At 41.9% G+C, this 12,659-nt stretch overlaps 1 pseudogene; it reads right to left on the reverse strand.

The window, feature by feature from the left end:
* Nucleotides 1-9,629: 9,629 nt before the first annotated feature.
* LOC110316813 lies at nt 9,630-10,836 on the reverse strand (annotated as a pseudogene).
* Nucleotides 10,837-12,659: the final 1,823 nt, after the last annotated feature.

A 12,659-nucleotide genomic window follows, 5' to 3' on the forward strand; every position in this document is an offset into this window, starting at 1 on the left:
AGGGTACCTGGAACTGTGAACATGAGCAAGGTAGAATAATGCATATGTACGAAGATATCACCACAAAAGCTACTACTGTATAACAATTAAAAAGCTAATTTAAAACAAGATGGATATTGAGTCTTGAAAAGTGAAACACAGAATTATGATCCTTATAACTCCATTGTCAAGTGGATGCTCAGAAGAATTAAAAGCATGAACTTGAGCAGATGTTGTAGGCACATTTGTCCAATATGAAAAGGAGAAATTATCCCAACTACCCATGAGAGGATGAACAGATAAACAAAATGTGATATACACATAGGAGGGGCCATCATTTGTCAGACAGGAAGGCTGTTTGATGTAGGCTACATATGGATGGACCCGGAGACACTGTTCTAAGTGAAGTGGATGCTTATGATACACTTCTGTTTTTGTAAGGATTCTGGACTCGCTCAATTAACAGAGACAAAAGGTAACAGGCTGGTTGCCAGGGGAGAAGGAGTTGCAGGAAGTGGGGAGTTATTGGATACAGAGCTTCACTTGGAGAGATGAAAATTTCCTGATATGCATGGTGGTGATATGTACCCAACAATACAAATGTATTTAATGCCATTGACCTGCACTTTTAAAATAAAGTGGTTAATTTGATGTCATGTGTATTTGAATACCACACAAAAGAAAGGATAATGAGCTTTGTCAAATCTATATTCAGCATGCATAAAGGAGACCATCTGAGCTACCCTTTGGTCCCCAAACACAGTGAATTAAGCTGATAGATGATCTAATACTGAATTCACCCTGACTAGAATTAACCTAGCTCCTTTTCAGCGCAGATGTTGGCTCTTGCCTGTGTTGTCAGCACCCTGAAGGTAAAAGCAGGACTGCAAACTATACTCTGGAGTCCAGAGTGAACTCTACAAGAAAGAGCCCCTCCCAGAAAAGGCACAGAACAACTGCACTCTTGATTGTTACTGTCACATATGGGATTGAAAACTTGAAGCTCACAAGTGACATTTTGGCCCCTCCCCCCTCCTTCTCCTTCCCTCCCTCTCTTCTTCCCTTCATTCCCTTTATGCTAGATCCTGCATGACCTTCTCAATCCTCTCATCAATCTCCTTAATAGTTTTATGTTTCTCCGATTTAACTATATCAACATCTCCAGAATCTTTCAACTAGATATCTGCTTAGTCACAAAATTCTGAAGGTTTTGTCCTGTTGATAAGTTACTCTCAGCTTATCTGGCCTCAGTGGAAAAGGATGTGCCTAATCCTGTAGACTTGATGTTCCATGAAAGGGACATGTCTGGGGTGGGGGTCGGGGGTGGGAGAAAGCACCCTCTCAGGGACAAAGGGGAGAGAGGATGGGGTGAAGGATTCTGGGAGGGGAGACTAGGAGGGGGGCAACATTTGGAATGTAATATAATAAAATAATTAAAAATATATAATAAAAACAAATTAAGATGAACAAAAGGATATAGACTCCAGAAGAGACACCAAGCTCTTTAATGCTGCCAGTGGAAAATCCAGGTGATGGGCAGTGAGAGGCAAAGGCACTTGCTGCGCAAGCCTGACGACCTGGGTTCAATCCCTCAAACCCAAGCAAAGGTGGGAGAGGATGCTTGACTACACAAAGATGTTCTCTGATCTCCATTAAATGCACCATGGTGTATTAGCATGCACATAAAAATCACACACACACACACACACACACAGAGCGGGGGGGGAGGGAGGGAGGGAGGGAGGGAGGAAGGAAAGGAGAGAGAGAGAGAGAGAGAGAGAGAGAGAGAGAGAGAGAGAGAGAGAGAAGAGCCATGGCTAAGTCTGAGTTGATGGAGACAGAGAAGGCAGTGACTGGCCTGTAGGTAATCAGATGTGTACTATGAAGGAAGCCTGTCCAAGGAGCTCCTGGGAACATCGGGAAGCCTTCTGTACAGAATTCTTCTCTTCACTTCTTCTGTACAATTCAGTTATCTCCTGGGATCTACAGAGGATTTGTTCCAGGGCATGCATCCCCTCAAGGATGGCAAAGCCCTTACATGTTCAGGTCCATTATATAATATGTTCTAGTATTTCCATACTCTGCACACGTGCTGTGTACTTTTAAATCACTCCCAGACAATGTATGATGGCAATAAAATACAGATTATATGTAAAGCTTTGTGCTACTATATTGCTTAGGGAATCATCACAAGAGAATCGGCATGTGCATATTTAGAACCCGTAAGATATTGTTTCAAATGCTCATGGACTGGAATTCACTGAGCTCACAAATGTGGACTCCAGAGCTAAGGGACCCACAGTTAGGTAGGTCCTTCAGCTAAGCTCAGAATTGGTATATAATTACAGTGGACAAAAGTCTCCCTCCTTACATCTCCTAGTGTTGTGCCTTCTGTGAGAGCCTAGACTCCCATTAGATCCCCACAGAGTCTAAATCATCTGCCACAACTCTAAGGCAGCCAGTAGTGATGCCAACAAAGGACTGCATCCAGTGTCCACCCAGTCTGCTATGGGAGCATCCTCTGGGTACAATGCTAGTGAGCCTGGAATGTGGGGGTCTTCGCAGCCAATGGCAGGGAGTGACCAATAACCTCCTGTTGCTTATTTAGTGTAGGTCTCAATACAGAATGCTGCTCCTGAATCTCCATGAAAACTTCCTGTTTCTTCAGGCTTCGTCCTTCTGCCGGAACTGCCAGAAGAAAGGTCAACTCATGTCAGTCGGGCCGCTTGAAAGTCCCACAATTTCCTCAGCTTTTTGGGTATGATCCAGGGAGGAGTTGCAGCTTCTGCCACTTCAATATGTCACCTGGAGTTGCACTGTGTGAAATCTTGACTGCCCAGAAGAGTCTCCACCAAACTTAGTGCAGGCTGTGGCCGTCATGCGTCACCGCGGGCCTCTGCCTGCTGTCTGCTCGGGTAAATGACAGTGCATTGGGAATGGTATGGTCATTACTCTTGCTCCTCTCCTTGCTCCCCAGGACCTGCATCCAAAAGGAGTCGCCTGCAGTTTAGACTGAATACTCCCTCACCCCCAACTCCAACCAGGTGAGGAAAAACCCAGACACTGGGAAAAGCAATCGGTTCTACCACCCATTCTATGGTAGTATCTTCTAAGTAAAATGCAGCATGGCTGGCCCTTCATAGCCTGGGTTCTATACCCATGGATCAATCAACTGCAATGGAAATTTTTATGGGGGAAGGAATGCTTCTGTCCTGAGCATGGACAGACTCTTGTTCTTGTCCTTAGTCTCCAATAGTGCTGTATAAGAACAGTCCCCATCGTGCTCCCAGAGTATTCTATATTATAAATAACCTAGACATGATTTAAAGTATACTGCAGTATTTTCTTAGGTTGTATCCAAACACATTCTATCTGAGGGACTTGAACATTGGTCAGTCACTGACGGAGATTGAGGATATAGTGAGTGGAACACATTCAAATTCTTTTCCAGAGGATTAGCTACAAGAGCCAGACACTAATGTGGGTTTTGGAATACATGGGCTTAGTGTAATTATAAATGTACATAAACTGGTGATTCATGAGCTTTCAAATTATACATCTGCCTTTAATTTTATGTCGAAGTGTTTTTAAATCCTCAGAAAATGATGTTACCAAATGTTTTTGGCTCACTGAACCTTCTATTTTTTAAAAAGTCTTAATCAAAGGCAAAGACTCATCCAACACCTTCACATAAAATTTGATGAGTGGAAGATACTTTCTGGTAATGTAAATACATTGGGCTGAAGACATTCAGGGAAAAACTTCTCGAATTTTAAACACAATAACCCGCTAAATGGATTGTTGCGGTTTTGGGTTTCTACTTAAACAGGTTGGAAGAAAAAAGCAGGAAGTGATCGTGAATGAGCAGATTAGTCCATCCTGTTATCTGTCCCTCCCCCCACCCCACTTCATCCAGGCCACCACTCCCACCCCCGACTGTTACACTTTGCCTCCTGCCAGGGTAGGATACCTTTTGCCCTTTGTTGGCTAAAATGATCCTGATGCAGTCAGAAATCCAACCAAGCATGTTGCCACTGGGTGGCACAATTGGAAGTCTGTAGAGATCAGACCTCTAAAGAAGCCCCTTTTAGACCGGGATCTATAAACACTGCCGCTGCCGCTGCCCATCCTGATCGCTTTCTTTTCAGGACTGTTTATAAAACGGAGGAAGTCTGTGGCTTTTCATAGAGTGTGGATTTCACTCTGGAAGTCTTTCTGTTGTGATTATACAAAATTAACTCGAACTCCCCTCCCCCACCTCCCTTTTAAAGCTTATCTTCTTTTTTTGATCTGAGAATTCCAAGCCTGAGGTAGGTTTTGGGTATGGTCGTGAACTTGTGGACAGAAAAAAAAGCAGCAAATGTGCTCTGCCCCTGTTCTCCATTCCTGGGGGTAGAGAATGGTAGGTACCTGCTGCGTGTTAATTCACATTCAGTGAATTCAAAATTCAGACTCTCAGTTACTGTATCCCTATTTTGAGCATATAAGACCGATATGATAGCACTCATATAATACAGACAGAACAGTTCCACCCCACAGGAAGTTCAGTGAGAAAGAAAGGGTGATATGTGTTCATGTCACCTAAGGACACTGGGAAGCCTTGTCTAGAAGTTCCGGTATGCAATGCCAGCGGGAGTCTGAGACAGGACTACCATACATTCAAGTTTAGGTTCTGGCTGGCTAAGAGATCAAGCTGAGCATGCGCACCCTCTATCTGCTTCCTGATAGCAGACAGCGTGAGCAGCAGTGAGAGCGAGAGCGGAGGCCTTGTCTTCTGCCTTGGGCATCTCCTATCATGAGAGCAGTTCCCTTTAACTGTGAGCCACAATAAAGTCTTCCTTTTTAAGTTGCTTCTGTCACAGCAATGAGAAAGGTGAGGAGGCTACAGAGCAAGTTCAAAGCTAGCAGGAGCAACAGGGAAACCCTGCCTCAAAATAAAAATACAGAATGGGTTGGGAATACAGCTTGGAGGGACAACACTTACCTAGCAGTAATGCTAGGTTCAATCCTCATACAAGGGAAACAAAAAGACCCCATTGTACATTTGCTTAACACTTCCTCTATGTTAAATAGACACATTTTCATTCTTGTCTCACTGTGTTCCGGAAATGGAAGCATCATAACCAGAATAGATTAACACATAGGCTTTGGTAATAAGTTTGATTGACATAATTACCTTCAAGTCAAGTGTACATATTACATAATAATCAGTCCAGAATTGGTATTGCCAGGATTTGGGTAGTTAAAATACAATTATTCAGTCATTTCTGATCCCTCTAAGTCCATGTTTATGCCATATATTTTTGATCCCTGTTATATCTGCTATCCGTTTTGTTTTTTATGCTCTCTTTTCTATTTTGTTTTTAATTTTAAGTGTTTGCTTTCAGTGATCAGGGAGGGCAGCTCACCTTCCCCAGCTCTCTGGGATTGCTTGGAACATGGTTCCCAATACTCCCATTGAGAATATTGTATTTATCAGCTGAATGACTAGACTGTAAGGAGATAATTTTCCTATCTATTATTAGTGGACACTCTCAGTAGGTTTATTACATTTTTATGTTGTTAAGAGAGAGTAGCTTGGTGAGAAATGAAGACTTCAGGTAATTTTGTAATTTCTTAACTGCCTAATTTCCCATTTTCGGGTGGCTGGTATTGGAAGGATTATGGCTAGATCTTATTGTACACTTACTAAACATGACTGTGTGCTAACCCTGTGGTTGGTATCTAGGGATTCGAAAAAGATATATAATTTAAAAAATGGCTGCGGCTTAGAGGTCCACATACTAGTCAAAATGAATACATATTTGAACAAAACCCCCACTCAATATTTGGTTTGCCAAGGAATGGAACTGTGGATGGTCTGCAAGAAATCAGCTGAGTATAATTTACTATGACGACACAGATTTTTACAAGAGATAGGACTCAATCTGATTATTTTGAAGACTCCTTTCCCTTTTCTTTAGAATAGCAGCTATAAAATAAGACTATATGTTCAGTTCTCTTTAAGGGTTTCTGGAAAATTCCACCATCCAAGATTAGCTCATTGGATAGTGTTTCTCAAAATGTGATCCACAGACAACCACCAGTGAGCATCACCTGGGCACACGTGTGTGTGTGTGTGTGTGTGTGTGTGTGTGTGTGTGTGTATGCGTGCGCGCATGGGCACAGGTTCTCAGGTTCTGCACTTACCCTAATGAGAGACTGGGTCCGAGGCCCAGTCTGCTGTGTGTTAGCAAACCCTTCAGGGATTCAGACACGTGCAGAATTTGAGGACCACTGCTCCCGTGGAGCTTCTACTTCCGTGAGTTTCAGCGGGGTTGCAGTTTTGTTCTTTCAAATGCCCTCTAGATGATTTTAATGTGCAGATAGATCTGACAACCTCTGCACTGGGAGAACAGTTGCTCCAGATCCTGTTTTGATGGGGAACTGTTTACGTTGGTATGGGATCAGAGAAGTCTTCGTTTTAACTAATCACTGGCTGGAAGGAGTGTCCGCACAGGAGGACCAACATCCGTAGGCTTTAACTGAAGTGACAGAGCAAAACCCACTAGGAAACAATCGCTGCACTGAGCATCCATGATCAAGAACATCCTCTGTGGATGCTGCCAGACACAGTTTCAAAGTCAATGGGACCAGCACTTAGATCCTGCAGTTCCAGTTCCACTGAGATCGCCTAGTTCACGTTCTAGGCGATGCTGATGCTGTTGGCCCTGGGACTTTAGGTGGTGAGTTATAAATTAGAATTCTGCTCTGTTTCTCCTACTCAACAATTGTTGAAAAAAGAGGCCATGAATTTGAAAGAGAGTAAGCGGGTTATAGGGATGTTTGGAGGGAGGAAATGAAAGGTAAAAATGATGCAAATAGATTATGATTGAAAAACTAAGAAACAGACAAACAACAACAAAACCTTGGGTCTAACCTTGGACTTGTCCAGTGGTGCTTTATGCTCTTAATAAAGTAAAGAAAGTATCTAAGTTTCTAGCTTTTAGTAAAGTTTCTAGCTTTCTAGTAAGAAAGTGTCTTAAGTTTCTATCTTTGTGCCGGGTGTGTTGGCGCAAGCCTTTAACCCCAGCACTCGGGAGGCAGAGGCAGGCAGATTTCTGAGTACGAGGCCAGCCTGGTTTTCAAAGCGAGTTCCAAGACAGCCAGGGCTATACAGAGAAACCCTGTCTCAAAAAACCAAAACAACAACCACAAAACAAAACAAAACAAAACAAAACAAAACAAAAAAACCCCAACTTTCTAGCTTTATGTGAATTTTGATTGTCCACAGGTTAGTTTTATATAGTCCAGAAGAGGATGATACAGCAGGCACATTAGGAAATGATTTGTTCGGGGGATGCAGAAATAGCTCAGTCTGAAAAGTGTCTGCTGGACAAACATGAGGGCCTGAGTTTGAATCCCCAGTACCCATGTAGTGTGGTAGCACTATTTAATCCTAGCATGGTTGGTAGGCAGGAGATAGGGGGACCCCAGGGGCTCACTGGCTGCCCAGCCCACCTAGTATATCAGTGGTCTCTGGATTCAGTGAGACTTTGCCTCCGAAACTAAGGTGGAGCATGGTAGAAGAAGATATCAGTGTTAGACTCTGGTCTAACACACACAGAGACACACAGACACACACACATACACACACACACAGAGACAGAGAGAGACAGGTAGAGAGAGACAGAGAGACAGAGACAGACAGAGACACACAGATACAGAGAGACGGAGACAGGCAGCAGATGTGTTTAGATTTAGCACTTGTCAAAACCCATTACCTTAAGACAAAAATGTTTGGCGTTTTCTTTAATAGGCAAAGTGAATAAAGACAGAGCCTCAGCTATTTGTTGCTTCAGAAAATGCTAAGTGATTGAGCTGGAGAACATTTTAATTGATCCATTCAGAATACACTTAAATTCCTGATGCATCACTGGAAAACTGATTTGATAATAAATGCGGTGTATTGTTTAAACTAAACACAGTGAAGTGCGGCATTTCAGCATTTGAGTATACTACACTGAGGTATTAATTCTCAAGTTTTAAAGCAGCAAATTAAAAGAAACTGGTTAGGTCTCACCACAGGAAGTATTTTATTAACAGCTTGAGGATTTGGAGTGTGTGTGTGTGTGTGTGTGTGTGTGTGTGTGTGTGTGTGTGTGTGTAGTTTTACTTTCTACTCAGAAGAAATGCTAAATCCAACATTGATAGAATTCTCTTTATGAGTAACACACATGAAAAAAACTGTCTTAGTTTGCATGACTCATACGTTAGATCAAAGCATTTGATAAACTTTAATGGTCTCTTGATTGCGTTTAGTTTTTAAATATCAAGCTATATAAAAAACAATGATCTTAATAGTGCAATTTTAATATAATGAATTCATGAAATTTATAGTTGGAAGAGATAGCAGATTTTGAGCCCAGTTGTTTCACTTCATAGATGAGGAAACAGCCAGGAAAACCTCGAGCCTCCTCCTAAGTCACAGCGAGCAGACATTAGCTCCCCATGGGCTGAGGCCAGGAGGGGCAGGCAGACTCTTGGAGTCTGTGGTGCCCCGGGATGAAGCTTCTCACCTTCCATGAGAGGGAGATGGAGGCAGGCCCTCTCTCCAGTACAGAGGAAAGCCTTCAGAGCTCTGCCTTTAAAGGCCAATGTGGAAAATCACTTTAGGAGAACTGAAACCCACATCTGTTTGGCTTTGGACCCACAAGAATTATAGAAATCACCTCTTCTTTGCCCACCAATTATGGTGATTAAGTTACTATAAAAATCAAACTTGAAAGAGTGTGGTTCAACCAGACGATGGCAGGGTACAGGACTGCTCCCCAGACCACCCCTCCCCCAGTTCTGAATGGCTTGTCCCCATCTTAGAATGAATCACAGATTGTCTTATCCAAATGCATACATAATGTATGTTTAGTAAGCAGGCTGATGGGTCCTTATTGGTTTTGGTAAGTGCCATTAGACTAGTCCATGAGTATGACTTCTGAGGCCACATGAAATTTAGGTCCTCAGATTTTGGCACAGTCAGCTAAGACACAACAGCAAACCAGAGAAGTAGCATGCCATTATAATTTCTTTTCACTACAAGAAAGGAGCCATTAAACATCCTTCTAAGATAGTGTAACAGTAATTCAAGAGGGAGGGAATCATCTGGCCTTGTTCTAGTTTAATACTCAAGCACCTTTATGTTCAGAGCTGACACTCAGGGTTTCTAACTTGGCCATATGTCAGAGTACACTAAACACCCCAAAAATGGTCTTCCAATTAGGTTGTTTGACACAAATATTTGTGTGCTTGTGGAAGATAAATAGGGATTGTATACTGTGTTGGGACTTCTACAAGTCTGCAAAAGAATGGGATTGATATAAATACCGAGTTTTCCTCCAGTGGCCAATTTTTCACTGTCTAAAAGCTTATGGACACAATCCAACACACACACAAATGCATATGTATTTAACTTAGGATTATTGAGGATAAGAACTTGAGAAATGTGGGCCCAGTTAATGTTAACTTCATCTACTAATATTTTTGCACAAGTATTCAAAAATAAAATTTAAACACCTGTAAAGAAACTTCCCATTTAGTTTTCAATGACCGTGAAAAGAAGTAAACTTAGTTTAGAAAATTCATAAAAGTCAGGCAATATTGCTAAGAAAAAAAAATCACTTTTTCTTTTTATAATGTGGAGTCCTTGCTAGGACAAGGAGCGAGGGGCAGGTGTAGGGCAAGTAGAATGGGACACTGTTAAATACCCAGAAGTTCTTGGGATCTTGATTCATCTTTTGGGGGTGGGGAGTTAATGTTTGCTGTCCTCTCTCCAGACACCATTCACTATCAATCAAATAGTTTACTCCACCAATGACCAGTGGTACCAGCTCTACCTCTGACTTGCCAAATCAATCCAAATTAGAGATGTCAAAAGATGTTGCCTGTGGTAGCAGTGTCCCCTCCTCCAGTTCCACAATGTTGGGGTCTTAAGTTCTCCAGGATCATTGGGAAGAGGTTACCTTGGTTGAGCACTGGCAGTTTGATAGGCACTCCTGCCTGAAGTCCAGTCCCCAGGTTAGATGGCTTGGTAGAGATGTATCCCAAAAGCTCATTCCACGTGAGCTCCCAGCCTCGTTTTTGGATCAGCTTCTCTTCCTTTCTCAAACACACCCTTGACATCACCACCTTTCTCCAAAGAGATAACCTGTGTGTGATCCTCCTAATTCACCCAGATCAAGAAACTCTTTTTACCGTTGAGCATCTGACCAGTCTTGAGCCATTCCTACTGTAGACAGCAATGGGATCAAACAGAAAACAGTCATCAATAATCTGTTGCTGGTCAGCCTCTGTCATCTCACTGAGCCTATGGAATCACCCAGCCAGGTCACCCTTCCGGCCACTCAGTAATCAGCCACAGGAATTCTACCTGTTCTCACTCTGCCTGAGTGAAGGCTAGAAGGAGATTGAGACTCCTGATACTTCGTCCAGTTCTGACTCCTGAAGGCAATAACATAGCTTTCATCAAAGGAGACAGAACAGATTTTACTGGCATCAAGGTCAGAGGTGAGCTTCGTTGTTCAAGGGTCATATACATTATGTCCCTCTTGGATCACAGACTCAGATGGTTCAGCAAATATCTCATATATAGGTGTCCTCATCTCCAGCCACCATGCCCCCAGTCTTGATAAAAAGGTGGCCAGGATTGTCCACACCAATCTGGATGCACTGATCTGTTGTCCAGCCAGCAGATGTGGTCTTGTTAAAAAGCCATGTATAGACTGCTGGGTTCAGTTGACTGGCCACACAGTTGTGCTTTTGGAGCTTTGGGGATTCAGTGCCAGGGGCATGGTGGAGATACAGTCTCTTCAGTTCATTGGAAGATCATACCAGAGTCCCAGAGGTGAGAGACCCAATGCCAAATACAGGAACCTGAGTTGGCCAGCAGGAGACACCAGATGGGAGAAGAGGCCATCAATGGCTTGAAGATGTGACCAGTGGATTTAGAATGGGATCTGGCTCAAGTCAGAAACTGTTGGTTGCTCTGGATGTGGGGCTGGTGCTGGTCAGGAAATGGTGTGTTTCTTCATCTTCTTTCTTTCCCTTCCCTGAAACTCAACAAGCATTTTTTGACCCACCTTTATGTTAATAATCAAATAGTTCAGTTCAATGTTTAAACAGTATATTTATAGTTGAGGAAAGCTAGGGCAGACATAGGCTCCACACTGTTCTCTGTGCTTCTTTTTAATTAAGAAGTCTTCCATTAAAGATGTGAGCATGTTCCTTGCTCAGTCATCACCAGAGAAGCTTCCTCCTGTGGCCGATGAGGGAACACAGAGATCCACAGCCAGATGTTGTACAGAGAATGAGAGATCTTGTAACATTCAGCTCTAAATGGGATGTCTCTATCAAATGCTTCCTTCAGGCTTCAGGGGACTCCATGCAAGAGGGGAAAAGAAAGAGTGTAAAAGCCAGAGAGGGTAGAGGACATCAAGACACAAGGCTCTCCAAATCAACATGATCCAAGCTCATATGAACTCACAGAGACTGAGGCAGCATGCAAGGGTCTGCACAGGTCTGCGCCAGGTCCTCTGTGTATTTATTATGAATTCCAGTGTTGTTATGGGATGCCTGAATGTGTGAATGAGTGTGTCTCTGATTCCTGTGCCTTCTCTTGGGCTCTTTTCCTTCTGTTGGTTTGTTCTGTGCAATTTTAATGTATTGGTTTTTGTTTTATCTCATTATAGTTTATTTTATCTTTTTAAAAATATATGAGCACAGTCTTAAGTAAAAATAAAATAAGTAAGAATCCTGATGACTTTTTTTTTTACTGGAGCATAGAAATTATTAATGATTTAAAGATGCATCAAAATAACACAGATTTACAAGAAAAAAATGACTCAAATCATAGATTTATAGCACAACATATGTATCTAATGACATCAGGTGAAAATGTTCATCTTCGTGAGTAACCAAAATAATTTTTTAATTAAAAATTTTTAAAATTTTTATTCCTGGTATATTTACTATAATTTAAAGAGCAATGTATATCTGATATGAGAAAAAAGTCAAAACTATAACAGATAAAAAGACCTCAGGAATGTACATCTAATTGACATCTTATTGCATTAATCAATAGCTGTGTTTTTGGAAACTGTGGTTATGACAATCCTGAGCAAGAAGGGTTTTCTGCTTAAGCCGTAGTAACTTTTTTGATTATGGATCATCATTTTTTTCTGTGGCAGATTTGTATAATTTTTAAAAATGTATTTGGAACAACTGTCTCAAAGTAACATGTAGTTTTCCTGACAACTTTTTTTTTTTTTGAGAGGAAAGGGTATATTTCATCTTACATCTTACAGTACATTATGAATGGTAGTCAGGACAGGAAATCAAACGTGAACTTGGAGGCAGGCACTGAAGAAGAGGTCATGAAGGAATAGAATTATTACCTTGTACAAACTGATTTCTTATTCCAGATGTTCAGGGATGGCACTTGCAATAGTAAATCATCAGTCAAGAAAATAGTCAATGATCTTTTGCCTACTAGACAATCTGATGGAGGCATTTTCTCAACTGAAGTTTCCCTTTTCAGTTTGACTCCCGTTAGACTATATTTGATATAAAACAGAAAAAGAACAAAAGAAAGAAGGAACAAACAAAAGAAGGAAGAGGAGAGAGAGGGAGGGAGGGAGGGAGGGAGGGAG

Source organism: Mus pahari, chromosome 2 (genome assembly GCF_900095145.1).
Source record: "Mus pahari chromosome 2, PAHARI_EIJ_v1.1, whole genome shotgun sequence".
NCBI lineage: Eukaryota > Metazoa > Chordata > Mammalia > Rodentia > Muridae > Mus > Mus pahari.